This window comes from Erpetoichthys calabaricus, chromosome 8 (genome assembly GCF_900747795.2).
Source record: "Erpetoichthys calabaricus chromosome 8, fErpCal1.3, whole genome shotgun sequence".
Lineage (NCBI taxonomy): Eukaryota > Metazoa > Chordata > Cladistia > Polypteriformes > Polypteridae > Erpetoichthys > Erpetoichthys calabaricus.
In genome coordinates this window covers 87,142,549-87,167,411 of record NC_041401.2, presented here as the reverse complement: position 1 = coordinate 87,167,411, position 24,863 = coordinate 87,142,549, and the positions used below count along the sequence as shown (strand labels likewise).

At 37.5% G+C, this 24,863-nt stretch overlaps 1 protein-coding gene across 3 annotated transcripts in view; it reads right to left on the bottom strand.

The window, feature by feature from the left end:
* Positions 1 to 24,863, bottom strand: part of bcas3 (BCAS3 microtubule associated cell migration factor) — an 830,699-nt gene that overhangs the window by 544,000 nt on the left and 261,836 nt on the right. The window lies entirely within an intron of this gene.

Sequence of the window (24,863 nt, the reverse complement as noted above, 5' to 3'; positions counted from 1 at the left end):
CCCCTTGGGATTAATAAAGTATCTATCTATCTCTATCTATCTATCTAATTCAAAAACTTGCTGCTTTACTACAAAAACAATAAAAGGGTTACAAGTAACACTAATATATAAATAAATATTTACAAAAGGAATGTACAGAATCATTTTACTAAGCAAATACCAGAAGAGAGTAAACTATCAATATCAAAATATGTAAAGATTCAAAGTCCACTGATTTAATTTTGGGTATATAATTTTTTTCTTAATTATTTTTGATCTGGAATCAGTCCAAATTTTAGTGTTAATGCACAATACATATGATATATCTTTATAATAATTTATTTTTAATATAATAGTAAATGTCTTCAATCTGAAAATGCTTTAAACTGTATGTTTAGTAGGCAGAACCTCACATTTCACTATTTGCTAAATAACTAGAAAATTTTACACACTAAGTGTGTCTCTTAAATAATATAATACAAATCTGTGCTTGCTTTGGCAGCACATATCATAAAATAATATAATACAAACCTAAACAAAAGAAATTAGAATTCAGTGTTTATACATAAAACAATGATATAAACGTACTGTAAAAATCTTTAAAATCAGAAGCAAACACACTGTGGTACTATTAAATAAGAAAAGGTAACAACAAAAAAGCTACATCAGAAAGAGGATGAATTTATTTAGCTTTCTATTTTCACACCACATAGCAGCTTTATTTTTTATTTGATTGTGCTAGTGATAGCATCTTTCATTTATGGGAAATACAAGGGGGTGTAGAATAGAAGATACTGAGGCCATGCACATGAAAAGAAAACATCACAGTACTAAATTAGATGGTGGTTAGTTTTTTATGCTGTATCAGAAGACTAAACCAGACTACAGCCTGGCTATACACTAAACCCACGCCCCAAATGAGGTGCCAAGCCACAAGAAGCATTTGCGTCAACTGGGAATGCATGAAAAAGAGGGCTTCTAATTATAGAGCCTGGAAACGGAAGCGAGGAGTGATTAGGAGTTTAGACTCCGTGGCATGTTTATCTGGGAGCTTCCTCTCTCTCTCTCTCTCCCTCTCTCTCTCTCACACACACACACACAGACTGGCTTTGACAAATGAGGCTTGGCCAGGACACTGGGATAAAAGTTGTTGATGGTACACAATGTTCTCCAAAAGCCAGTGGAGACTGGAACTGGAAACCTCCGTTTTTGTGGCCTTGTTGAGATGCAAGCCTTAATAAAGAGGCGTCAGCTGGTTAGCCTGAAGAACTTAATTAAAAGCAACTTTTTCTGCACTGGTTAACCACTTTAAAATTTAGGAAACCTGAAATTATTGAACACGAATGACACATCCTATTTATAACACCTTATCCCTCTGTGTCATTTAATGCTTACTTAAAAGATAGCTCACATAAAATTCATACAAATCTAAGATATCTCTGCAAAGATTTAACTATACAAGCCATGAAGTTCCTCCTCTGTTACCCCCTTTTATTTATTTTTTTTGTGCAGACATGTTGTCAGTTAATTTTTATTTAGAAAAGTCTGATGTTTTAAATAATACTTTTAATGTTAAATAAAAATACTTCATACAAATGTAAAATAGGCAATTACGTGAGAAGACTTTAGTGGTTAAAACTATAGTCGTAAAACATTACTTTTCAAAACATATAGCCAGTTTTTTAATATACGTAAATAAATGATACAATGACTGAACAATTCAAAGGGCCACATTAAAGGAAAATATTTTCTATGATAAAGCAGCAGTCTCTACTATTTAACATATTACATGTTATATTTATTATTCTGTTGGTCACATGCAAACCTGCAATAAAGGACACTCAGGATTAACCGACTATGAAACAAAAATCTGTTGCATTTAGGTTTACTAGAACTATAAGGTATATAGTGTGGAATGAAATAGTTTGACAGAAATTTATCTACATTATTAGTCTAGCCTGAATCCTTAATCACAACAAAATGTTGCTTAACAGGTGGTGAAAGTAGAAGACAAAGAATAGTTTCAAAATGACATTCAAATCATGGAAAGAAAGTTTCCATCTGATATGAGAAACTGGAGTATAAAAATGAATATTTAAAATCAGTGGGGTTTTTGGCATGAAAATTCTTTGAGTTCTCTCCGATAAAATTAACTTATTAACTAATAATATCTGTCCCATCTTTTGGTAATGACTAGCAAGATGTACGAATTTACACATCATTTGCATAATAACAAATAAATCAAATAATGGGATGCTTTTGCCTCTTTTGTCTCAACTGGCATCAAATCATTGTCACGATTGAGCTTTATTTTCTTGATTTTTAATTTTTTTTCCTTCTCATCAAAAAATTATTTACACCTTGTTTTAGGGGTTCAAGAAATCCTGTAATCACATTTATTTTTGTTGACTGACATTTTTTAAACAACATGATGCCATTTTGATTTGTTTATGGCCACTGCCATTTTGAAAGGTTTTGTTGATGATTACCAAGTTGTTGCTAGGAAAGGGTAACAGAAGTGTCAGATGAATAACATATCCAGGTCAAGGACATAAAGGTCCCGTTGTGCACTAGTTGTTCTTGACAGGATTAAACTCATACCCAAGAAACTATTGCATCTTTGAAATATTTGTGGTTAACAATTTCTGGCTCTACTTTTTCACTACAATCTAAGATTTAACATTTTGGCTCTGGTTATGTGTGTGTTTAATGATTTTTCTCATTTTTACACTCTTCAGTTGACTACGATTTTTGTTACACCAATTAAGCCTTAGTTATTTGTTTTTAGTCCTCCTTGTTAAGACTCTCTGCTTGTTTCTTGGGTTAGTATTTAACCCGCCCAGTTCTTTTTCAATCTAAATTTTGTTGTTTTCCTTTACATTTAGCACAATCATGATTTTAACAGGGCTGTTTTTGACTTCTGTTCTATTTTTCTATTTTTTTTAATGAACATTTTAGGTTATTTCTCTATTATAAAAAAAAAATCCTGGGAAGAGACAAGACTTTTTAGCCTGGGACGAGACGTGACTTTTTCAGAGAGATACTTTCATGTCCCACGAGACAAGAATTTGTGCCAAGAGATTTAACAACACCCGGGGTCGGAAATAAAAGACAAAGAGTAGATGACAAAGTAGAACACCATAAATAATTCAAAAACATTGGCGCGATACACATGCAGAGCAGGTCAGAGATAATGAAAGTACTAAAATTCGAAAGTCTCACAAAAATTATAGTAAAGATCCCATTAAGTGAAAACAAATGGAAATTATTACTTGGTGAAATAACAGAACAGCGAAAAGAGATTGAATATATTGTTCAGATTTAAACGTCAGAGACTGGAAGATCGTCTAATTAATGTTGCCATCAGGGAAAAGTAGTGTTTCTTCCCAATGAAGAGGTATATCCGTGAGAATTAAAAGATTTGTTGTCTGGTAAAAGTGAAATCCACATACGCGAGCGAAGCGGATGGCGCATAGCGCATCCCAGGGGGGTTGGTGAGCGAAGCAAACAGGGGGCGAAGCCCCCTAGTTATATTACGTTAATGTATTTGTTATCTTAATATGTGTTTTGGTTTTTGAATTGCTGTATTATTGTTATGTATGATAGTTCTGTTACTTATTTTCCTTACCATTTATATATTGAGCTGAAGGAGGTGGCACCTAATGCTGCAGCTGTTAGCTTCTGGTCTTATTGTTCAACTCCCTTTCAAGAATTTATTTTTTTCTATGTAAGTTTATGGCTTTGCCTTTGATATTACAACATTTTTCTGTTGATTTTGATGTTTGTTTTTGGTTTGTTATTGGAATGCCTTATAAAGACAATATTTTGTAATCTTTTTGACCATTTTTCAATATCTCTTCTTTTTTGTTTTTGGACATTATTATAATAATAATATTTATTTTAAAAAGAAACATTGTTTTTGTTTTTGCAACAGGGGTTGATATGGCTCACCTCTCCGGTTAGGAGTGTTTAAGTGTGTAGGGCTGCTTTGTCCTTCTAGCCCTTACAGGAGTTTTAAAGCCTAGTTTTTAAATTGAAGCCTTTTTTGAGTTTCATCCACAAACTGACAGAGTTGCAACCGCCTACTGTCCAGGAAAATATATTTGCTAGGAAGAGCCTAAAGTGAAACAGAAACATCTTAAGTTTCAAATTGAACAGGTTTGAGGAGAAATGGGTATGCAATAATAACACGGAAAGAACACAGACTGCATAACCAACATGAGTCTAACAAAACAATCTGGGACAATACAGTAGCAGCACTAACTGTTGAGTGGGCATATGTTTGGCGGGCAGCGCAAGGCCAGTAAATAATTGAAAAAATTTGGAACAAGGGCATCATACCACCAATGTATTTTACATTAAGTAGAAAGAATAAATGCAGAGATTCCGCAGTGGCTTTTCATCACATGGTCCTCTTTGATGGGTGAAGATCAAACTGCAACTCAGTCCCATTTTAATCAGTGTAATGTCTTGTGCTTGATGCAGTCCTGACAGTAATCTGGTGTTTTTTTCTAATTACTGTACCTACGTTTAACAATTAGAACTGGCACACATTTTTTAGGTACTAGACCTGTTAATATTACATTTTTTTCCATTTGCATTATTGTCACTAATGGCCCATCAGCTTATTACTCTAACAATGCATCTCTATAATGTCCCACCCCTAAAAACCAACACACGCTTTCAAGTAGTGTATGTAAAAATACATTATTTCTTTGCAAACAACTCCTTATCAGCATATATTTTTAATTATCAGAAAAAGACAAATAACAGTTTTTCTTCTGTATTTTGTTCGCAGCTCCCACATACAAAATGTAGGCACTTATCTCACTGCTTCTTTGTTTTGTTGTGTGTGTATTTTCACTTCTAGTACTGCGTTTGTAATTTTTCAGTGGTCACTGCTTTAACCATCTCATGTGTTGCCTTTTACAGGAAAGGTGGCAACCCCAGTTTCACTTGTCCATAGTATAGAGCAGGCTTCTGTTTATAGCAAGTAGACTGTTTCTCATGGAAAGTAATGTAAACTCTTTTTGCATGTGAAAGGCTCAACAAGTAGTGGTACCACAGTCTCAGTAAGTCTTACTCTAGTCATCAAGAGGGATTTTTCTCCAAATAGAAAATAGTGACTATCCAAAATCTGAGGCCAGACCTGCCAAGTTTGCCTTATCTGTACTGACTGAAAAGACATTAACATTTTGTCTGGAATAACTATTCATTAATGGTAATGTTTTGTCTTATAACACCATGTCACACACGCACGCTTAGGGAGCAGCTGACAGGCTCAACGAAGCAAGATAACACAAAGAAAGCGGGATTTGTACAAGGCAATAATATCTCTCTCTCTCTCATTCAACAGAAAAACAGAAGAATAAACACACCATTTTGAAGACTGGCAGATGATCCCACGCACACAATAACAAAGCCATTACTTCCGACCTCAACTAATGACTGCACTTCTGGATTTAACGTTCCACATCGTTTTCGCCCGTCCATTTTCCCAGCATTCCCTCTGTATCTAATTTCCTGCCAGTTCACTATAAAAATCCATTCACCTACCGAAATGTTGTCCTCTGTTCAATTCATTTTGAATGTATTAGTCTGGAAAGGTTGCTCTGGACCTTATACTATACGTGGCTACCACCCCAAATCTTTATGAGTATGCTGTCTCTTAATTCTTTCTTCACAACATGAAGCAAGTACAGTATGTACAAAAGATTCCAATATACAGTACCAGCAAAGATGTCAGTTGTTATTATTTTTACATTACTTTACCCCTTTATATGGGTCTGACTTATATTTTGACAGTTTCTTTTTTGTTTAATTGTATTTTCAAAAACCAGAACATTACAATGACAAGCTATACAATCAAGCAAATAATAAGAACTTAACAGATACAACCTTTGTACACCAAAAACAAAACAAAACAAAACACCCAGGTGTTAATAGTTTTTATTCATTGTTTTAATTTAATCTTGATATTTTTATTCTTTTGCAGTACCATTTTAAGTTTTTTTTTACTTCTGTGTTTCAGTACTATTTTATGGCAATGTGTGGGATCTTCCTATCCAAAATTTGATGCCAGACTTGCCAGGTTTGCCTTGCACGTACAGACTGACATGTTTGCCACAATGTCTATAGACAAGACGAATTCCTCAAATTTTGTGGGCAAAAATCTTTAAAAAGAGTTTGTGTTGGACAGTCTTTAGGGAGCATTTTTCCAGTATAAAAGAATACTTTCACTTTGGAAATTCAGACCAAGAGTTAGGAATATGTTTGGGGTTTGGCACTTCGATCTATTTGAACTTTTGATTTAGACATTGGGCTTGATTTACTATGATTTAAGGATGCATCTACAGCCAAACCATTGTTTTTGTGTATGATTCAATGTGTGTACCGGCATTTCAATGTAACATTTTTACGGTGTTACTGTCTAGTTATCTGCAGAAGCAGGACAACAAATTACACTTTGGCAGCAATATCCTATAAGGTCAATAAAAGTGTCAGGAGAAGATGATTTAAGGTAAAAAGCATATGCAAATACAGGGAAATGTGAGCTAAAAGAGAGAAGAAGAAATTCACACATAGGTACAATAGTGTTATTTGTGGTGGTGAGGAGGGTCTATTGTGGAAAAAAGTAAGAAAAATATAATTAACCTGTTTTTCTGAGTAAAATTTTAGAGTTATAACAACATAGTCATTTGCAGCACAGCTATTTATGTAAAAGCAAGGAAGGACAGGAGCATCACACATACACGCGCGTGCACGCACACACTGGTGAAATCACAAAAAATACAAACAGTTCCCATTGGCAATGATGCTTCTAGTGTTAATGGCTAATCTTAGTTAGCTTAAACTGCACATCCTTGACTAGGAAAAGCTTGAACTGGAAGTGCCAACTGCACAATTTAAAAAAAAGGTAGTCCACATGTTAATGCCTAGAACAAGGAGCTGTATCGTTCACACCCCATCGCTAAACTAGAAAGTTGAGGTTGCACATCTACCAAACATACACATCCAAGGGAAATATAGAAATATACTGCAGGGCCAATACAGCTAGCCCCTCTAATCACAAACTGACAAGCAAAATCCCAGTATGAATACAATTGGAAATACTACAAAAAGCAATTATTTTCTAAATAATTACAAACTGGAAAAAAAATTCCTTTAGATGGCAAAGTGTTTTGATACAATACAAATAGAAGTTTACAAACTCTCAGAAGTACTAGATGATATAAACTCACTTGAAAGTATGAAAGCAGCAGGCCCTGATGGCTAACTAAGTGGAATTAAAAAAAAATCAGCTAAGTTAGATCCATTATTATTAGTAACATTCATAGAAGACAGTCAGAATAATAATTTCCCTCAGATTTTTTGAAAAGCATTCATTTCCATTTTTCCAAAGAAAAATAATAACTTGCATCATATAGACCTACTAGCCCCGTCACTGGATTAAATTTTCTAAATCAATGGACCTCAGTTATAGTGCCATTGGTTAATTGGATGAATAAGAAGTACTAAACAAATAAGACCTTTTCTGTATACAATATTTGCATTTTTAGCAGGGGCTAATTCACTTAAGCTGCATACTGTTGAACATGTTTCATACAGTCCTTGGTAGTGTAGGTGTGAAAGACATTACAAATTTAATACTAAGTTGTGTTGCAATGTTACAAAGGTGATTCAAAGATAATTCATTCAAACCTTAGCATCAAAGCCTAAAATTAGTACAGCCTCAGTATACAGTGGGGTTAAGTAAAGATCTACCAATTAAAAAAAAAAAAAAGTTACTAATTACTTTTACTCACTTAAAAGCACTGTCATTTTCTCTTCTTATTAATTCAACAACTCCATCAGCTATAATGTACCGGTAAATAAAATAGAGCTTCCTTCTCTTCAATTCTGGCATGGCTACATCAGTTAATTTGCTGTGTTTTTTTCTTTCTTTTTTACTTCCTTTTTGCTTTCTTTAACTTCAAAAAGCATTTAACGCTGATCATTGATTGGTGATAATGACATGCAGGCAGATAATAGTGTTGACCAAAAAATGTAGTGTAATCATCTTCCCTCAGATTTATTATCAATTGTGGCCCCAGTCAACCAAGGCAACTGACACTACTATGTAATATTTTTCCCTGTTCCCAACTGCACTAATTTCAACAACAGGACCTCCCCTTCTAATCCTGCTGAATTCACAAAATGGGGAAAAACCAATCTCTCTTCAAATGCTGTCTGCGGGTCATCAAGGAACTTAACACTAGAATTTCTGAAGCCTACAAAAATATTCCTAATGCCAGGCCAAAATAAATTTCCTCACACCTCCTCATCTGCGTCTTTGTTTTGCAAATGTGTCAGTCAGCACATGCCCCACTGAGGCAGCTGAAGTCAAGTCAGATGCAAAATTCTCAGAGCTGGAAGTGAGGTGTCTGGTTATTGTATAGGGTAAATAGTCAGTTAGTCAGTCAGTCATTACCCAACCCGCTATATCCTAACACAGGGTCACAGGGGTCCTCTGGAGCCAATCCCAGCCAGCAAAGGGCGCAAGGCATGTACAAATCCCAGGCATGGCGCTAGCCCACCGCAGGACACACACACACACACCCACACACACTATGGATAATTTAGGATTGCAAATGCACTTAACCTGCATGTCTTTGGACTGTGGGAGGAAACCCACGCACACACGGGGAGAACATGCAAACTCCATGCAGGGAGTACCCGGGAAGCGAACCCAGGTCTCCTTACTGCGAGGCAGCAGCGCTACCACTGCGCCACCGTGCCGCCCTTAGGGTAAATAATGTATTGTTATTTGGAATACAATGATCTGTGTAAATGTAGGATGACAGGAAATACAAGGCAAGAAATGATGAACACATAACTAAAACCAAAACTTTCTTTCATGTTATAGTAAAAATTGACAACATGTTGAAATGAATTGTATAATGTATGAAGACTGAAGTCCAAATATCAAATAAACACTTTCACAAAAGGTATAACAAAATAAGTGCACTTTTATTCAAGAATATAACCAAAGAAAAAGAAATTGTTCAATTTACATGTTACTGGCAATGTGTAAAAAGTGAAGCCCAACTATCAATCGATACAAAGTAGACACGTCTGCTTGGCTGGTACAGAGGTAAGGACTGCTGCCTCATAATAAAGAGGTTATGGTTTTGATCCCAGGTCCTCCTTGCATTTACCATTTTGAGTAGTGAGCTGCTAGTATTGTTACTATTACAGTATATAATAAAAACATACATTTAATTTGAGTCTGTAACAGCCGGTAAAAATGTATGGTACTTGTAAAAGTTAGCGCTGAAGGGATAAAAGCAGACACACAAATACAGCTCAATCATTTCTTCTTGGTGTTTTGTTGAGTAAACAGACACTGCAGTGTCTATGTTGGATGCTACTTTTTCTCGCACATGAACATTCAAATCAATATGTAATTTGAACTATTCTTTATTCGAGAACCCAAGAATAAAAGTGAATAAAAACTCATTCAAATTAAGTTTTATTAAAAAAAAAATAGTTCAAATTCAGTTTTATTCAAGAATCTAAGAATAAAACTGAATTAAATAATCATTCAAATGAGATGTTGATATGAATGTTCATGTGCGAGGAAAAGTAACATAGCAAAAGTACCTTAAATTTACACAGGGTGAACACAGGTATTCTAGTGTTAAAAAGGTAAAACTAGATCCCAAGTCCTCAAAAGCTGAGAAACACTGCTCCAAGATAAATGGTATAATCCAGCGAGACAATTAAATTATTATCCCAAAATTACTGGAGAAAAAAACAAAAAGCCACAGTTGCTACCCTTGAAAACATGCTACGTTTTTTGATGCTCTTATTTAAAGTTGGTGCAGGTCACTGACTGACTGACTGACTTCAGCATTTGCACAAGGTTGCAGATAAGATGAAGTGTGGAGTAAAATATAATAAATACCTTTCTTACTGGATCAGTTTCAGCTACAGTGCCTGGCAAGCACTTGTTAAAAGTGTCTTCTTTGAACTTATTCCACTTCACTTCTGCAGGTAGCCTTCAACTGAATAAACTGGCACACTCTATTTCTCTGTGAGACTGCTGTCCGAGCTTTGGTGAAACAGGGGACGTGGTACATTATAATTACTTGTTAAGAGCATTATTAATGCTTATTATTATTACTACTCTGTTTTTTTATCTCTAAATATTTATATATTGGATACCAACTTTCCTAGATGTTCTATCATGTCAAATTTCAGCTTTTTAGCTAAACAGGAAATACTGTTGATGCTGATGAGTGAGTGAGTTTGCATTTTATATATATATATATATATATATATACACCACATTAATATGTCATATAAAACCAAGTACTGTGGTGCATATATATATATATATATATATATATATATATATATTGCGACGGATGCCCCTTTGGCACTGAATCTGGGGGAACAGTCATGGACTGCACACTACATCCCCCGGAATGCTTAGTGTCAGCCTACCTGGGTTGCATCGGGGCCACAATCCTGGAACACCAGAGCTCAGTCCTGTTGGGCTCTATGGCCACCGCCAGGGGGAGCTGCACGGCTTCCTGAGCCCGTGTGGGCTGTGATGCAGCCTGAAGTAGGTCAACGAGCACCTGAAGCATTTCTGGGGGTGCTATAAGAGGAGCCTGCAGCCACTACTCTAGGTACCAGAGTCAGGAGGAGGAGGACAAAGTTGCCTGGAAGGAGTGTAGGAAAAAGAGTGTGTTTTTGGGTGTTTTTTCTTTTGTGTGTGTTTAGGGGACTGTGTAGGGCCTGTGGGACACGGGAAAGACGTGCCCCATGGCTGAAGAAAAGAAAATCCTTTGTTTCATTTTTACGTGCCTATGTTGTCAGTCTGTGTCAGGTCGATGCCTATATAGCACCTTTGCCACAAAAAATATATATATATATATACACACACATATGAACTACCATTCTAAGAGCGCGTTTGCAGGTCCACTTTGTTTAAGTCCAGCAAAGTTAGCCTAGGCACCTAACAAACACAAAGTTACCCCCAACCCTCAACTCCTATAGAAAACATGTATAGGTATTTATAAGAAAATACTTTTAAAAGTTAGTATTTGTATTTTGTTAGAGTTCTTGTGTATTTTAACAATAAACAACAGAAACTGAATTATTATTTCCATTGTTTTCTGTCAGCTGATATCGCTGTTTATGTCATCAGGTAGCCTACGTATACCTAACCTACCTCTCCTCAACTCCTATCATAAACATATTTGTACTATACAGTACACATGAATGTGCTTTTAAAAGTTAATATTTGTATTTTTTGTTTTAACAGTAAACAACTGAAAGTTATTTTGTGTTCCCATTGTTTTCCATCAGCTGATCTCGGTACAGTAGACTCAATTACCGCTAGTGAATGAGCCTACATGATTGTCTTCAAATCCACTTCTGGCCACCACACACAAAGTGAGCAATCGGATGGCATCATCATTCAACAACTATTGACCATCACTTAATATTAATGCCCAGTAAGTGGTTGCGGTGAAGATTCATGGAAGGTTTTGATGCTCATATCTGAAGTTCATACATTAGAGTCGATTAGCTGTTCATGACATCTGATCGAAGGTCCCTAATGCGCCAGTGCTCCACCACGGTACTTGGTTTTGTATGACATATTAATGTGGTTCTCTAAGTGAAGAAGAACTTACACTTAATGAGTTTCTAACTGTGTTCCCAGTGTTCTTGTTGAAAATGCTTAGTTCTGGACATCTTGGACTTGAAATAAACCATGTTAAATAAACATAAACACAGATAAAGCCAAAAGCACAACAACTTGTAGAGGATGCACACACGTGACTGAGAATATAAACAATTATAGAGTGGGTTTTGCACTCAGCCTTGTGTCTGACACACAAACTAACTTGCATGCTCACCGCAAAATTTGAAGTTACGCTACAATTTTTAATTTTTCACTTACTTAAATAATTTTTCAGTTATTGGACATGCATGTTCACATCTTTGAAAGTTCATAACTTGAAGGTTTGTATGTAGGGGACTTATTGTACAGTATATCACTTCTGAATGATGATGTTAAGATACTCTCCAAAGTTTTAGAGGAAGATTGTGTAAAATCACAAGACCAAACTGAATTTATTAATTCATTAAACTTGGCCTCAAACCTTCGCTTTCTGTTTAATGCAATATACTCATCTAAAACACCAGAGACCTTTTTATCTTTGGATGCAGAAAAAACCCTTTGATAAGAGTCGAATGGGATTGTTCACTATGCTGCACTGCATGGATTAAATTTCTTTATACCAGTCCAGAAGTCTCAGTTCGTATTAACAATACAAACTCAGACTACTTCAAACTAGAACATGGTACTTGATAAGGATGCCCACTATCACCATTATTTTTCACCAAGCCATTGAGCAATTGGTTTTTCATTTTTGAAATACATCACAGATAAAGTGAATTATCAGAGGAGGACTTGAACAGAAAATATCACCATATGCAGATGATATAGTACTTTACATATCAGACCCACAAATATCTTTAACATTAGCCCTTAATGCATTAGCAAAATTTCAAAAGACATGTGGACTCAAAATGTATTTGAATAAAAGTGTGCTTGTTTCAGTGAAGTCTCCAACATATAATATTAGGCTAGACATCTGCCCTTTCATTCCATCAAAACAGTTTTAACACTAGAATCCCAGAAGCCTGCAAAAAGATTCATAATGCTGTGCCACACCTCCTTATCACTGTGCCGATTAGCACCTTTTTTTTGCAAATGTGTCAATCAGTCGGAGCCAGAGAGCCTGCTATCCCATCCCCTTTCACAAAAGGTATAACAAAACATGTGTTTTTATTCAAGAATAAAACTGAAGAAAAAGAAATTGTTCAATTTACATGTTGTTGTCAATGTGTGAAAACAGAAACCCAAATATCAATCGATACAAAGTAAAGACATTTGCATGCATGTGTTCCTCTGCGAGTTTCACAGTGGAAACACAGCTATCTCATAAACATGTGCTTGTCTGGTTCAGGGGTAAGAACTGCTGCTTCGTAATCCAGGTGTTGCTAGTTCGATCCTGTGTCATCCCTGCATTTAGCACTTTTAGTGGTGAGCAGTTATTATTATTAGTTATTATTATTACTATTATATAATAAAAACTTACATTTGAAATGAGTCTTAAAGCCTGTGTAAAGTTATGTTACTTGTAAAGGTTAGCATTTTTTTATTCAGTTTTATTCTCATGTGCATGCTGCTCCCCCCAATCTAACACTGTTAGTTTTGAAATGAAAACATGGTATAACGAAACAAGCGTGCTTTTATGTGCAAGTTTTTTTTTATTCAGTTTTTAGTCAGTTTTATTCTTTATACAGTAATCCCTCCTCCATCGCGGGGGGTTGCGTTCCAGAGCCACCCGCGAAATAAGAAAATCCGCGAAGTATAAACCATATGTTTATATGGTTATTTTTATATTGTCATGGTTGGGTCACAGATTTGCGCAGAAACACAGGAGGTTGTAGAGAGACAGGAACGTTATTCAAACACTGCAAACAAACATTTGTCTCTTTTTCAAAAGTTTAAACTGTGCTCCATGACAAGACAGAGATGACAGTTCCGTCTCACAATTAAAAGAATGCAAACATATCTTCCTCTTCAAAGGTGTGCGTGTCAGGAGCAGAGCATGTCAGAGAGATAGAGAATAGCAAACAAATCAATAGGGCTGTTTGGATTTTAAGTATGCGAAGCACCGCGGCACAAAGCTGTTGAAGGCGGCAGCTCACACCCCCCTCCGTCAGGAGCAGACAAAGAGAGAGAGAGACAGAGTTTGTTTTTCAATCAAAAATCAATACGTGCCCTTCAAGCTTTTAAGTATGCGAAGCACCGTGCAGCATGTCGCTTCAGGAAGCAGCTGTACAGAAGGTAGCAACGTGAAGATAATCTTTCAGCATTTTTAGATGAGCGTCCGTATCGTCTAGGTGTGCGAACAGCCCCCCTGCTCACACCCCCTACGTCAGGATCAGAGAAAGTCAGCGCAAGAGAGAGAAAAGTGAGTTGGGTAGCTTCTCAGCCATCTGCCAATAGCGTCCCTTGTATGAAATCAACTGGGCAAACCAACTGAGGAAGCATGTACCAGACATTAAAAGACCCATTGTCCGCAGAAATCCGCGAACCAGCAAAAAATCTGCAATATATATTTAAATATGCTTACATATAAAATCCGCGATGGAGTGAAGCCGCGAAAGGCGAAGTGCGATATAGCGAGGGATTACTGTACTCAAATACAGTGTCTCTAACAAATCAACAGAAGAAGCGTGCCTTTATTCAAGAATAACACTGAAAAAAAACTGAATTAAAAAAATACATCATTCTTTAAAGAATCAGATGCAGTGATAATCTAATTTACCTGGAATTCAAGACATCCACACACTCAAAATGAGACTCTATAAAGACCTAAACCAGAAAGTGGTATGGCATAGCACTACCTAACTTTGTGTTTTATTACTGGGCAGCAAAAAAAATATATATTATAAAGACCTGGAAATTGTCACAAATTATTGAATTTACAGCAGCCTAGTCATAAATGGAAATTAAATCTTGATGCACTATCTCCCCTGGAACGCTAGAGGGCAGCACTCCTGAGTGGCTGTGGCACCATGGATTCCCACAGGGAACTCTGAGAGTTGGAGTTTGTCACAGCTCTGTTGGCTTCACTGGAGGCCACCAGGGGGAGATACAGAGACCTACTACAGAGAACACTAGAATATTGTAGACATTATATAATTTATGTGTACATTTTGTTATTTATTACTAAAATATGAAAAAGTTTCTGTTTTAATAATGTGTTTACACAGAATATTGTAGAAATGGAACACATGAAATGCATGTGTTCCCAAATAACGATCTATTATTTCCATTCTAAAACTCCAGCACTCCACTCCCAGATAATCAAGGCTGGAACTGGGAGAACTTCATGCCCGTTCTGCGGCAGTGGGGGGATGGCATAGTAGGCTGCTTGCTGCCTGTCTTGATCGGCACATTTACAAGACAAAAGACACTGATGGAGAGGTCCATTAGTATGTTACACAAGTACTCCCAGGTGTCACAGAAGCCTGACATGATAGGGCTCTGCAGTCTCTGTAGCACCCCCTGGCTGCATCCATGGAACCCAACAAGTTTCACTATAAAAGAAGCGCTGACTAAAAAAAAGGCGTCTTTTGCCGGGAGACTCAAACGAGCCGCACAGTGAAGCATGTGACTCTCAAAAGACCTTAAAGAAGAAGGAATCCCTGATCAGGAATAGCACATTGGCGTGGTTTTTTGTTACTTTTTTATTTTTGTTTGTTTCGTCTTACAATGATTAAAAAGGACAACCCGGTTGACGTCCCAAAATTTTAACTGTTTCCAGTTTGTTCTTCCACCGCCAGACCACAACACACATACACATACACACCACGAAAAAAGAAGGACCCACAAGTGTCTCTGAAATAACTTGAAACTGACAAAAGTAACTGGCACCCATCGATGTTCATACCAAATTTAATTAAAAAAATCAGACATTGCTTCAGCAATTTGATTCAATAAAATATTTCAAATAATAACACAAATGAAAGTAGCATGGACAAAAATGATAGGACCCTTAACCTAATATTTTGTTGCATCACCTTTAGAGGCAATCACTGCAAACAAGCCCTGTAGCTCTCAATGAGACTTCTGCACCTATCAACAGGTATTTTGGTCCACTGTTCCAGAGTCAACTGCTCCTACTGTGTCAGGTTTGAAGGATGCCTTCTCCAGACTGTATCTCTGAGTTCTTTACATACTTGTTTGATAAAATTAAAATCAGGGCTTACAGAATACCACTTCAGAATAGGTTCATGTTTTGTTTTTAGCTATTCATGGGTGCTTTTAGCTGTGTGTTTTGGGTCATGATCCGGTTAGAGGATCTATGATCCGTGACTGAGACAGAGCTTTCTGACACTAGGCAGAACGTACCTCTCCAGAATGTAGATAGTCTTGTGATTTCTTTGTGTCCTGCAACAGATTCAAGTCTCCCCATGTCAGATGCAGCAAACCAAGCCTCTTACATGTTTCACAGTAGGTATGCTGTTGTTTTCTTTAAAGCTTCATATTTTTCATCTGTGCACATAGAGCTGATGTGACTTGCCAAAAACCTCCAAGTTTGTCTCATTTGTCCCAGAAGCATCGGAACCATAAAGTATTCGGGCCTGTTCACTTTCTGTACACTTTATTGTGCTTCATTTTTCATTTTAAATAGATACATTTGCCATTCTTGGTTTACAAATTTACTCAACATCAAAAACAGAAATCTCTCATTTATATAAGTACTGACCCTTTGCTGTGGAACAAATTGATATCAGGTGCATCCTGCTTGTTTAATTATTCTTGAGATGGGTCTAGAACCTGGTTGGAATCCACCTGTGGCAAACTGAATTGACTTGATATAATTTAAAAAGACACACAGCAAAAAAAAAAAACAAGCCAAGTCCAAGGAACTCTCTGTAGGCCTCTGTAGTCAAATTGTGATGAAGCATAGATCAGAGCAAGGATAAAAAAACATTTCTAAAGCTTTAAGTGTTCCCAGGAGCACAGTGGCTTCAATAGTGTTGAAATGGAACAAGTGTGGAACCACCAGGACTCTTCCTAGAGTTGGCCATTCAGCAAAACTGAGTTACCAAGCAAGAAGAGCCATGGTCAAGGGTGCTCGCCAAGAGCCCAAAGGTCATTCTAAAAAAACCTTAGAAGCCCTGTTCTGAAATTTCATAGAGTTTGTACAATCCACCACAGTCATAACATACAACTTGATTTATGACAGACAAGTGAGGGTGGAGAGGCATACATGTCCTCCACCTCTATGAGCAGCACTCCTGATGGATTCCAACAAAGTGTCTGCCCCCGCTCACTCCCACTGTCTCAGAGTACTTTTGTTTCTTCAACTCATGCACAGATGTTGTCACAAATGGGTCATTTGTTTCCTTATCACTTGTGCTAGACCAAAACTGGATATGACCTTTTTTTTGTCATAAAGTCAGCATTCACCAATGAGGGAAATGATTTTTGATACAATCAACCGTTAAAGAGATATTGAGCAGAAAGCAACAAAATCCTGTTCTATTTCAACATGTTTAACACTAGAATTACCAAAGTCAACGAAAAAACTTGTAAATTCGGCCCACTTTAAATCCCTTCGCACCTCTCCATCAGTCTCTTTTGTCTTCTTAATGTGTCAATAAGCCTCAGAACGGGCAAGAAGTTCTCCCAGTTCCTGTCTTGATTGATTATCTGGGAGTGAGCTACCCAGAATTGTGAGGGGAAATAATTTGATCTGTGTTTTGCATTTATAACAATCTGTGTAAACACATCGTTAAAACAGAAACGTTTTTCATGTTTTAGTACTAAATAACAAAATGTAGACATGAACTGTATAATGTGTGAAGGCTAATGGCCAAATATCAAATAAACACTTTCACAAAAGGTGCAAGTACGATACGACAGCTTCCGTGGTGTAGCAGTAAGATCCGTGGACTTACAATAAGGGAATAACTGTAGATGTGAGTGGTGTTTTGAGACAATGGAACTGGAAATTCTCTGATCTGAAGGGATAAAAGCTGACACACAAACGCTGGTGAATCTGCCTTCTTCGTATCTCACCGTTACTTGAATTTTTTTTTCCCCATTTATTTATCAGTTTTCCAATTAACAGCAACAACATACATACACATCTCTTCAAATACATAAAAAAAGCCAAAGGTATCGATAAACATATTAGTGTTGACTATCAGACGCGAACAATAAACCTATAATACCTAAACCTAAACACCATATCCCATCCATAGGCCCACAAAAAGGATAAACAGATAAAATAGACAATGACTAATTAAATAATTAGACAACAAGAAAGTAATTAAAAAAAAAAACCCTAATACACAGGATGTTACAAAAAATAAGCAAATAAATAACTAACAATTAAAAAAATAATAACAATAAAATAAAATAGGAAATAAATAAATAAAGTTTAATCAGGTGCAATTGTTTCCAAGGATCTAAAATAAGAAACAAGAGGTTGCCAGACCTTCAAAAACCCATCAGCTCTCCCTCTCAGACTAAACTTGATTTTTTCAAGTTTTAAGAAGACAATAAGATCCTTCAGCCAACGGGCCATGGTTGGGGGATGCGGAGCCATCCAGGACAATAATATTCTACGTCGTGCTAACAGTGAAGTGAAAGCAATTGCATCCAATTGTGTACTATTAAAAGACATATCAGGATCTCCAGGAACCCCAAATAAAGCAATCAAAGGACAAGGTTCCAGTCGGATTCCAAAAACATGAGAAATAATGTCAAAATAGGAGGTCCAGTATAACTGGATTTTGGGGCAAAAAAAAAAACATGTGGCTTAAATTGCAGGGAGAGGAGTTACATCGGTCACATAGGTCAGGAACATTGGAATAAATTTTAGATAGTTTCGACTTTGACCAATGTAGCCTATGTACTACTTTAAACTGAATAAGAGAAAGCCTTGCACAAGATGAAGAAGTACGAATCCCCTTAACTACACTATCCCAGTAGCCTTCTCTGAAGTCCAGACCCAGCTCCTGTTCCCAATTTGAAATAGTTTTATTGTCAGAGTAACTGTCCATTGAAAGAACAGTATTATATATTTGCGAGGTAAGAGCTTTCTTAGATGGAGAAAATTCGAATAAGTCTTCCCAAGACTGTTTAGCGTGGGCAAATGGGAAACTCAGGAAAAATAGTGGAAGCACAGTGTCTAACTTGAAAATAACGAAATAAATTAAATGAGGGCAGACCATATAGGGACGACATATCCGTAAAGTTAAGAAAGAGATTATCCTTATAAAGATCGGAAAAACATTTAATGCCCTTTTTTTCCCATAAATTAAACGTAGAGTCTAAAAGGGAAGGGGGGAAAAAGGTGATTATTACATAGTGGGGCCAGAGCAGAGGCAGAAACAGATTTGAAGTGGCGTCGAAATTGATGCCATATCTTGAGAGAGAGAGTTAAGTACAACAGGGTTATCTGTATATTGAGTAAGGAATACAGGGAGCGATGAAAATAATAAAGCAGGGAGGGAGGTCGAGAAACATGATTGAGCTTCTAGAAGACACCAAAATGCCTGAAGATCTTTTAGCCAATAAATGTATTTTTGGATGTTAGACGCCCAATAATAAAACATAAAATTAGGTAAAGACAGACCTCCACTGAGTCGGCACTTTTGTAATAATGACTTGCGAATTTTGGGAGACTTACCTCTCCATATAAATGAGGATAGATTTAAAAAAAGATTTGGGTAAGAACAAAGGAATGCACTGGAAAAGGTATAAAAATTTGGGTAAAACATTCATTTTAACTATATTAATCCTACCTAATAGAGATACTGGCAAATTAGTCCATCTTTGAAAAGCTGATCTTACATGAGACAGTAGAGGAGTGAAATTAGCAGGCCATAGAGCCTTAGGTGAGCTAGTCACATTCACTGCCAAATACTTGAAACCAGAATAACTCAGGTGGAAGGGAAGGTCAGTCTCTCTAAGCTGCTGCGCAGCTTTGTTTATAGGCAAGCATTCACTCTTTTGAATGTTAAGTCTATATCCAGAGAAGAAACCAAAATCTTTTAGTATTGCCATAATATGTGCTAGGGAATTAGTAGGGTTTGTGAGATACAGGAGTAAATCATCTGCATATAAGGCCACCCTGTGCTCTATATTTCCATGAGTCACGCCTTGGAACAAAGAGGAAGTCCTGAGAGCTATCGAAAGTGGCTCTATAGCTAAAGCAAAAAGTAAGGGGGAGAGAGGACAGCCTTGACGTGTGCCACACGATAAAGGAAAAAAGTCAGATTTTATGTTATTGGTACAAACAGAAGCTAGGGGGGGAGTATACAAGAGACGAATCCAAGAAATAAATCTATCGCCAAAGCCATATTTCTTCAGGACTGCAAAGAGGTACTCCCACTCCACTCTATCAAATGCCTTTTCAGCATCCAATGAAATGACCACTTTGGGGAGAATACTATGATGTTTGGAGTACAAAATATTAAAGAGGGTGCGAATATTAAAAAAGGAGTGCCTTCCTTTGATAAAACCTGTCTGTTCATCTGAAATAATAGATGGGAGGACTCCTTCTATGCAAGAGACTAACAGCTTGGCCAGAATTTTCACATACATTAACTCTTTGAGGGCTGAATATTTTTTCTAAAAAACTCAGTTTTCTGAAAAGCACACAATGCACTGATTTCACACATAAATCAACATAAAACGTCTGTTGCTACGTGCTGTGGCTGCTGTTGGCGCCTGTTCTGCATCTCTGGCAGCAGTGGTTGCGCAGGGGCAGCTCAATGGCCAGCAGGAATGCACGGCAGGCCAGCTACCTCTCTGTCTTCGCAGAGCAGGTGGGCGATGGTGGCAGTCGCAGTGTGATGCAATATGGTTTGTACCTCTTGCCATCATAAGTGGTGGTCCTCCCAGGCAAATGCAGCTGTAGGCATATCAGCTACACAGACGTGTTCAGCACCACGATCACCTGGGGACCGATAGGCTGATGCTGGTACCTCACTTTTGTTTTCAATATCCATCTCCAGATCACTTGCATCAAGCTCAGAGTCTGATTCAGCGATAATACGTAATACGTCCATGGAGTATTTTGCTTTGCACATTTGCTTTAGTCTCGCCAGATGTCGATACCATTTTAGAGGCTGTTTGCTCTTCACTACTCATGCACACCCAGGGAATCCGAGGTCAAATCAGCAAAGCTACGTAACTTTCCTTCAAGCAAAGAGAGTCAAATTAAAATGTAAGGGCGAGTTTTGTCGCAGTTTACAGCCGATTACCGCCCTCTACCCCTGAATTTCGACAAAAGTCAACATCAGCCCTGAAAGAGTTAAGAAGACTTATGGGTCTGTAAGAAGTACAAAAAGTCGGATCCTTCCCTTCCTTGAGTAATAATGAGATAGAGGCCTGTCTCAGCGTCATGGGGAGAGAACCTTGCTCTAATGACTCCTCAAAGACAGACAAGAGTAAAGGAACTAATTTGGGATAAAATTTCTTATAAAAATCTGAAGAAAATCTGTCAGGACCAGGGGATTTACCCGATTGTAAGGATTTAATCGAAAATATGACCTCATCCAAATTAAGGGGGACATCAATTTCAACTGCTTTAACGGCCTCAACTGTAGGTATAACTAAACTGTCAAGAAACTGCTGCATATTTCCCGAGTTGGGAGGAAACTCTGAGTTGTAAAGACTGGTATAAAATGCCTTAAAGACAGAGTTAATTTCAATTGGGTCAGACGTCAAAGTACCTGATGTATTTTTTATTTGCATAATGTGACGGGCGGCAGTATGATGCCTAACAAACGAGAAGCTTTCTCCCCGTATTCATAATAGTTACCTGAAGACTGTAATAACAGCTTCTCCGCCTCACTCGTTGACATCAAGTCAAACTCAAGTTGCAAGTTAAGACGCTGCTTATATACTTCTGGAGAAGGCTTCAGGGCATACTGGCGATCAAGTTTAATAATTCCTGTAGATAGGTCTTTTAGTATAGATTTCTTAGATCTAGACAGATGAGACGCGTATGAGATAATCTGGCCTCTTAAATAAGCCTTAAGAGTCTCCCATAATAAGGAATTTGAGATGGTATCTGACTTATTCGTAATTAAAAAGTTATCAATGGAAACAGAAATATATTCACAAAAGGCCGGGTCTGACAGAAGCAAGGAATTGAGCTTCCAAGTGGGTCAAACTGTATGATAGATGGACAAAGCTACGTCTATAGCCAAAGGCGCATGATTTGAGATAACAATTGGAAGATACTCAGAATTATGGATTTTTGAAATTAAAGAGTCATTAATAAAAAAATAGTCTACGAGAATATGTGTGATGAACATGAGAAAAAAAGGAATATTCTCTGGCTTGTGGATCATGAAATCTCCATGGATCAATGTATCCATTTTGAGTCATAACGTCTGAAAATGACTTTGACATGGCAGAAGGGGCTTTTATGCTGGAGGCAGATCTATCTAATACCGGATCAATAACACAGTTTAAATCCCCCCCAAAGATCAGAAGGTGTGTATTCAAATTGGGGATCATCCTCAAAAGGTTATTAGCAAATTGGGCATTGTCAAAGTTTGGGGCATAAACATTCACCAAGACAATAGGATTTTGCAGGATAGTCCCTAAAATAATAAAAAATCTCCCATTTTTGTCTGTTATCGTCTTGGAAAGTGAGAACTGTATTTTATTGCTAATTAAGATTGCAACACCTCTTGCTCTAGAATCAAAGCTAGAATGAAAGACGTAACCTATCCATGGCGTTTTAAGTCTTTTCTGATCCTTAATATGCAAATGAGTCTCCTGAAGAAAAATAACATCTGCTTTAAGACGCTTTAAATGAGTGAGAACTCTAGATCTCTTGACTGGACCATTCATGCCCTTCACATTCCAGGACAGAAACCTAATCGGGCTCCCCATAATGTCACTGTCAACCATATTGTTTTTTTCCAAGTGACATTACTGTACAGTTATAGTACCAAATTGGCAGGAAAGGGTGGAGCAAACCTTGCAACACATTAAAAACCAACATTGTGAAGGACACGACACACAACAATCCAAATAAAACCAAGTAAATGAAAAGAAACAAAAGAAAACAAGCAAAAAACACATAAACACGGGCCTGAACCCCCCCCCCCCACCCCTCACCCTCTTAGTCCTCTTCCCCAGATGAAGAAGACAGCAGCATAATCCAAACATCTAGAACCTCCCATCTCAGACTCCCACCACACTATCCGCATAAAATTATAAAACAAGAAAAGAAAAAAGTAACCTCACCCGGTAAGATGAACATACCAGTCTAGAGAATAAAACAAACACCTCAAAACCAGCAGAATGTCCTCAATGATTAATTAAAACCATTAATTCAGTATCATATAGAAATAAGCCCTGTAACCATGCAGATAAAGGATCATTAAAGCGAAAAATAGTTACTAATCTCTGCACAAATCTGAGATCTGCAGATTGCAGCCATTTTTTCTCTCCGGTCGGCAGAACGATGCGCAGTTTAGCTGGATAAAGGAGCACATGCCTGTATCCCCTCTTGTAGAGCTCTGACATGGCCTCCTTGAACCTCGCACGCTGCCTTACCACTTTAGGGGTGTAGTCCTCGTAAAACCGAATCTTATGGCCGTTGTAGACCAGGTCATCTCTCTTACGTGCCTCGCAAATCACCAGATCCTTTATTTGGTAGCGATGAAAACGCAGGATAACCGGCTGGGGTTTCCCCCCAGCAGCCGGCTTGGGAGCTAGGCTCCGGTGTGCCCTGTCCAGCTCCGGCGGCGAAGTAAGCACCTACGATCCAAGGACATCAACAAGGAGTTGGGAGAAAAAAGTAGTAGGGCGTGGACCCTCAATAGCTTCAGGTAAACCCACAATCCAAATATTATTATGTCTGCTGCGCCCTTCTAGATCTACCATCTTGGATTTTAACCACTCGTTCTCTTTTTGGAGTGCAGAGCATTCCGCCTTGATCTGGTATAAACGTTAATCAAAATCGGTATGAGCAAGCTCGAGAGAACTAATACGTAGACTATGATCATGTACTGCAGATTGAACACTGTCCAGCTTAGACGATAAGTTCTCAAAAGAAGGTTTAAAGTCCGCAGACAGCGCAGCTCTGTCATCTTCTAGCAAACGGCTAATCTGCGCCATGGTTACAGGTCCCGACGGCGGTGAGTTTTCTCGGTCTCGTTCGGATTTATCCTTCGATTTAGGCATTCTACTGGTGGATTAAAAGTAATACACATAAAAGTTCCTAAATCTGGTTTTCAGAACAAAAAGTGTGAGGTTTGTAAGACAAATATAATACAATGTAGCAGAGCGAGCCGAATACACGTCTACTCAGTAGGCCACATCCCGGAAGCCCCCTGAATTTTTTTTAATTCAGTTTTATTGAGTGTTCCTGCTCATGCTGAATTAGTATGCACCTTATGGTCCATGATGTCAAAGCCACACTGACAAAAACCAGAGACATATGTATATACAATATTTGGAATAACTCATTTAATGACCGGTATAGTACTGTTTTATTTTTTTGTCAGTGCGGCTTTAACATCATGGACCGTAAGGTGCATACTAATTCAGCATGAGCAGGAACACTCAATAAAACTGAATAAAAAAAAAATCAAGTGACGGTGAGATACGAAAAAAAAAAGATTCACCAGCGTTTGTGTGTCAGCTTTTATCCATCCAGATCAGAGAATGTCCAGTTCCATTGCCTCAAAACACCACTCACATCAATAGTTATTCCCAATTTCAAATAAAAAGTAACAGCGTCAGATCCCTGGGGGGGGGGGGGGGGGTCGGGTGCAGTAGTATGTATCATGATCGTGACTGAGAGAATAAAAGTGAAAAAAAAATATGTTAATTTTTTACAAGTACTATAAATGTACACCGGCTGTTACAGATGCAAACCAAATGTATGTGTTTATTGTATAATATTAACAATAAGAGAAGCTCACTACTGAATACGGTAAATATAGGAGGCAGTCAGGATCAAACTAGGGACTCTTGAGTATAAGTCAGCAAATCTTACCGCTACGCCATGGAAGGTTTTGTATCGTTCTTGAACCTTTTGTGAAAGTGTTCATTTGATCTTTGGACTTCAGGCTTCACACATTATATAGTTTATGCCTACATTTTGTCATTTACTACTAAAATATGAAAAACGTTTCTGTTTTAACAATGTGTTTACACTGATTATTGTAGAAACGGAACATACATGAAATGCATGTGTTCCAAATAACAATCTATTATTTCCACTCTAAAACTTAAGCACTTCACTCCCAGTTAATCA